Source organism: Medicago truncatula, chromosome 4 (genome assembly GCF_003473485.1).
Source record: "Medicago truncatula cultivar Jemalong A17 chromosome 4, MtrunA17r5.0-ANR, whole genome shotgun sequence".
Lineage (NCBI taxonomy): Eukaryota > Viridiplantae > Streptophyta > Magnoliopsida > Fabales > Fabaceae > Medicago > Medicago truncatula.
This window is the reverse complement of record NC_053045.1, coordinates 56,128,625-56,134,827: the sequence shown is the minus strand read 5'-3', so window position 1 is coordinate 56,134,827 and position 6,203 is coordinate 56,128,625. Positions and strand designations below refer to the sequence as shown.

The window sequence follows — 6,203 nt, the reverse complement described above, 5'->3', positions numbered from 1 at the left end:
CTTCTAGGAGGGCGATTAGTTCATATATCTTTTAATTCTTCCATTGATTATGTTATTTGTAAACTCAATTATGAGTAGCTAAATCTCTTAGAGATTGGGTCTGAGATTTTTGATGTAACCTTAATTGAACCATGTTGCTGTGAAACTATATTATTGTCAATATCAATCTAGTTTTATTCAATTCAATTGTTCTTAATGCTTTTTATCCTGATCAAATATAAATATGAATTCGTGAGAATGAATAACTACTGACCATAACTTTCAACTTTGACCTAATTGAATTGTTCAAATAAACAGGGTTAGTTTAGGAATGGATAATCGTTTATTTGTGACATTAGGTTAACGTTCTTAAAACCTTCAAATAATATTAGATCACCTAAGGAATTAGATAGAGTCCTAAGTCAAAGGATTTATTGGGGCTATTTTAGTTAACATTCGTAAAACTAGAGAAATATTCATAAGACATAGATGCGGAGTACCAATTAGGGGAACTCAGAGGATTCGAAAGACCAAGTCTCATCTCTCTCTCTCTCTCTCTCTCTCTCTCTCTCTCTCTCTCTCTCTCTCTCTCTCTCTCTATCTTTTCTAAACAACTTTAATTTTCTGTTATAGGTGCCATTTAATTTGAGAAAGCAAACTTCTTTCCCATCATGGAAAAGTAAATCTCAACCATTAGATTCAAGAGGAACATTGACTTTATCATGGTCTTTCTGCATTATATTTTTTCCCCTTTTATTCTTCTTCATCCCTCAATAAAAACTATCATTCATCTTTGTTCATCTCTTAAACCCAAAATTCCAAAAATCAAAATAAAAATTCAAAAATAAAAAAACTCAAATACACACAAACGAAGAGGAAGGCAATAGATACACAAATTTTCTCTTTTACAATTTTGCTAGTTTATTGAGAATCGATTTTAATTTGAATTCTGTTTGATCTGGGTTTTTATTTATGGGTTTTCCAACATATAATTTTTTTGGTTTTATTTATGAGATTATGAAGATGGAAGTTAGAATTAAGGGATTGATGAAGATTTTGATGTTGAGGTTGTTGTTGTTGTTTGTAGAAAACATTGTTGTTAGTGGAATTGTTGTTGTTGTTGAAATTGAGGGATAAAGGGGAAAAAATATAATGTAGAAAGACTATGATAAAATCAATGTTCCTCTTGAATCTAATGGATGAGATTTACTTTCCCATGATGGGAAAGAAGTTTGCTTTCCCAAATTAAATGGCACCTTACCTTTATGCACAACAAACCTACTGCCTCGGGCACTAAAATAAACTTTACGCATCATATTTCATAACACAATTGTTTACTTGAAATTAACACGGTCCTCGTGGAAACAAACTTTATTATATTACTTCGATAGTTTTTAGTACACTTGCTAAACATCTATCAACTCATATAGGCTTTCATCTCATTATCAAACTTTCTACAAACTATAAACCAATCCACCTCACCATATACAAGTAATGATGCAATCACTCTAAATCAACATTTCCATTTTGATCAACATTGACTATGTCATGATCATATGGATGAATATGTTCAAGAAACAATATCAATAACCTCTGAAATTCCTACTTCTGAGAGGGTTGCTTTCGAGAAGGTTGGGATGATTGTTTCTGAGAGGGTTGAGATGGTTCTGTACACAACATCTATGACTATCTACGAGAATCAGAATATGCTTTGTCAACATGCTCCCTGTATGAAGGATCATGATACAATCATATTCCTTTGACACTTTGTCTCTATCATTCTTCACTCTACCTTTGAATTTAACTTCGTTGGACGATGGACACATTGAACTCCCACTTGGATACACTAGTTCAAGCACCTTACCTTTCAATGATCGTTTTCCAAGTGACTTAAACAGTTTCCACAATGCCTTCATTGCATCATTCCTTGTCCAATATGATCCGACTTTTATGTCTTATTCCTATTGACCTTCCATACCTAATTTCCTCCACTGAATATGAACAAAATCTAGCAGTTCACACAACTACTTTTAAATCTTCCCAACTCACAAGTACAAGGCAACCCGTATGTTGTTCTAAAAATACAACCACACGTCGCTTTGTTAGGTTCGACACACCCAACACTATCCAACGATTCAACAATGTATCTTAAAGCAATTCTAAATACAAATCCACACAACTTCTCATAAAATGAACTTCTGTGTATGTATTAGAATATAAAATATTCAACAATGTATCTTAAAGCAAGGTATTTCGCGACGGTTCGGGAAACGGTCGTTACAACCGTGTAAAAGGTATAGCGACAGTTGTAACTGTCGCAATGTGATTTTTATTTTATTTTATATGGATGGGTCTTATAGCCTTGCAGCGACAGTTTAAAACCGTCGCAAATGTATAAATTTCATTTTTTTAATAATATTTCTTGTTTATCAATTTTCATTAGATTAATTTTGACAGCTGAATAAATAACAATTAATCTTAATTTAAAATGAAACTATTAATCAATAAATACTTAAAATGAAATAATATATAACTACAAATTACATAATTTCATTCATATAAACCATCCAAAAGTATCAATGTTGATCCATACATTGAACTTAATTAAAACTATAAATAAAGTAGCTTAAACATTCAGATTCATACATTGAATGAACTTGATTAAAACTAGAAATAAAGTAGCTTAAACGTTCAAAAACCAAAATACAAGTGAATTTCAATGATTGAAAATACAAAAAAGTACATCTTCATTAGCTCATAATATTTATCTAAATATCTCTAGTGATGTTGCTCATGATTCTCAAGGCAGTAACTAGACTCGGAGGAGCGCACACCATCTCTTGGTAATTCTGTGTTTGTTGGCTGAAAAATAAAATAAGACAATGATTAGCAATATGAAAGTACTCATTAACACTCAAAACAAAAGAAAAACAACATTATTCAAAATGGATAATAAAATAAAACAACCAAGTCAAATAGACCTTGTAAAAATAACACCAACCAACCAAGAAAAAACATACAAAATTCAAGGTCGAGCTCCAAAGAAGTTGACAACAACAACCTAACTAGCCCCTAAAACTAGAGGTGTTCAAAAAACTTGTTTAGCCTTAAAATTTCCAGACTTGACAGATCAAATCTTAAAATTACCTTTTAATGTACTTTGATTCCCATGTCACATGCTCTGCCTCATTAATTTGTACAGTTTTAGAGATTGATACAATGTATTTGCATGCCCTTTTCTGAACCTATGATTATGTAAACTGCATCATCTTTCATATTTACAAATGTGATCAGATCTGATCTGCATATTACATATATGCAGCAACATCCCAGCTTGGCCCGGAAGGGAAAAGGAAGACAACAGCAAAAAGAGCATATCTTGGAATAAAAACAGTAGATAGATTAATAGAATTTGAAAGCAGAAGTAAAGGAGACAAACAATTCTGGTTGGAGGGAATCTAGTACATGTTGAATTTCCGTACCAAAGTAACATACTAAAAAATAATAAGGATGAGTTATCATAATAATTAAATTAAATAAATAAACTCACTTATTCATAGAAGGCTACGACACGATCAAGGCCGCCTACTTGAAGCATCACTTTGCATAGGGGTTCGCGAGCAGGTCTTCACCCCAAAAGCTAAACAGTTTCACTTTTCATAGGGGGGTCGCCTACAAAACATCAGTTCGGTTTGCAAATATTAATCAACAGCTTCGGTAGAACAACCCTAGTCTCTAGGCTAGTTTCTAGGTAACTATTATTTAAGACATGAAAACATATCTTAATTCAATCAGAACATACAAACCAAATCGATGATTCATAAATTAATTCAATGACTCATATTATTTAGTTAAATTTGTACAACTATTCTCGTGATGCATCCCTTAAATTATGTCTCACGCTTAAAATTGTGATTCAATTTACCTCATTGTTAAACCTCTTTCTAATCTCCTGTCTTATTAACTATGTTCTTTATTAACATAAAGCATATTTGGTTAAATCACATGTAATGCTAGCATAATTCTAAAATCCATACAACAATATTTCGTATGTGCATTATGCATAAAAGCCTCTCGCTATCTATCAAGGTAGTGAAGAAAAGGAAAAACCACACAACCTCAAAAGTCTCTAGTCTCTACCCACTGTCAGTAGTAGTAATAACAACAATGATAATGAGAAGACGAAGAAGAAAAAGAACTAGAAGAATAGCAACACCAGCAACTTACTTAGTAGTAATGACAATGGGGAGTAAGGCATGATGGATGGAAAAGCTGTGATTGATATTCAGGGTAACATGTCTAGCAATGAAAATTCGTAATCTAGCATATCAATAACAAAAATTCTGAAGATTAATTTCCTGATTCATTCTATACCGGTAACAATGATTCAAATGAATAAATTTTACCTTGAGAAAGTTGAGCAGGAGAGCTGAAGTGCGAACGACGGTGAAACCTGATTGCACAGAACTAAGAACTAAGAATACATAATACAAATCAAGAAATTTATCAAAAAATGAGCAATACTATGATCACGGTACGTATGAAATAACAAAGAACATATCATAAAAAAATGAGCATTACAAAGATCACACTAACCAATGATTTTCACAATGCTCTAATAGTTTTTTTTTTCTTCAATAATATTGTGAAAAATGCCAGAAAATAGTAGATTCTTTAGCATTTCTCTATCAAAATCAATTTGTCATGATTCAATTAACATAACAAAATAAGCATATTAACAGAACTCGTTTGCACAGAACCCTTATTTCTCATAACTTAGCCCATTTGCCATGATTCACTTAACATAACAAAATTAATACAAAAATAAAATTATAACTTAGAAGAATCACAACACATATGACATATTCATTTACAGAGCAAAATTCATTCAATGAAGAGGACAAGATTAAATCCACATCACAATTTTACACTTAAACATTATTAAGCAAAGACCCAACAAGAAAAAACTAAACTTGAGCATTATTAAACATAGACCCAACAATAAAAATGAAAACTGTTGCAATAATAAGCATCGACCCAATAATAAAAATAAGAACTTGAGCACTATTAAGCAGAAACCAAGTATGAAAATCGTAAACTAGAGCAATAATAAGCAGAAACCCAATAAGAAAAATGAAAAGGTGAAGATTATTGAGGTTCAAATGCTAACCATAGCTCTGAAAAACGTGGGTCGTGATGAATAGAAGGAAAGGAAAGTGAGAACCCCAGAATGAAAGGTTTGCAGAGACGAGTGAAGGATTTGAGAGAGGTGATCGATTGAACAAGATTGAGGCTCGGCGGTGAGGTTGGCGGAGAAGCACGACGACGTGGCCGGTGGAGAACGAAGGGTGTGAGAGAGGAGATTGCTTTTTAGGGTTTCATAGATTAAGGGTGAAAGGAAATGAAAGATATTGAGGGTAAGAGGAAGATTTTGAGAAAATGAAATTGAATGTTTTAGGGTTTGAAATTTGGGAACCGGGAGAGTGAAATTGGGAAGCGCGAGAATGAAATTGACAAAGGGTGAGTGAGTAAATTAGGGAAAAACGTGAGATATAACACAGAACCTGCGGCGGTTGGGCTCAAGGGTTGCAGAAACTGTCGCAAAGGTACACTTTGAGGCAGTTTTTAGGCAAGGGTCGCAAAGTATGCGTCGCAAAATACAAAATTTCTTGTAGTGCATAGTTTCAAATTTCTTTACAATATCTTCCCAGAATGTTTTCTCTGTCACGCCAAGAATCAGTTGAGCCTCTTCCACTGTCATCATTTTGCTTCCTCTATGGACCACATTTTGTATTGTCTCTTGCGCGACACCATTTTTGGTAGCATTTTGAAGTGCTTGACGATACGCTGCAACAACTCCTCTTGCCAAGATGCTCCCACCAATCACAATCAAGTTGGCAAGAATCTTAGCAGCCATATCTTAAGAATGAACTAAATGGTCCCTCTTGTGGTCAAAAAGCTTGGAGTATCTTCTGTGCAAATCGAGTATCTCCTCAGTATCGCTATTTCAAAATCATGGTGTCTACATCAATTGGATGTCAAGAATGCATTCTTACATGGTAATATTAATGAAATTGTTTATATGCATCAACCTCCCGGATTTCGTGATACTCACCATCCGGATTATGTCTGTCTGCTAAAGAAGTCACTATAAGGCCTTAAACAAGCCCCTCGTGCATGGTACCAACGCTTCACTGAATTTGTTGCAACATTGGGCTTCTCAC

At 33.5% G+C, this 6,203-nt stretch overlaps 1 long non-coding RNA gene across 2 annotated transcripts; it reads right to left on the bottom strand.

Annotated features, from left to right (window-relative positions):
- Window positions 1-2,561: 2,561 nt before the first annotated feature.
- Window positions 2,562-6,000, bottom strand: LOC112421335 (uncharacterized). Of its 2 annotated transcripts, XR_003011599.2 has the most exons (6): window positions 5,150-6,000; window positions 4,386-4,432; window positions 4,207-4,299; window positions 3,530-3,651; window positions 3,127-3,357; window positions 2,562-2,841 (listed from the first exon to the last, which is right to left on the bottom strand). It is a non-coding gene; the product is annotated as an uncharacterized lncRNA (long non-coding RNA). The 2 variants fall into 2 exon arrangements; XR_005645927.1 differs by having other exon boundaries at window positions 3,127-3,651.
- Window positions 6,001-6,203: the final 203 nt, after the last annotated feature.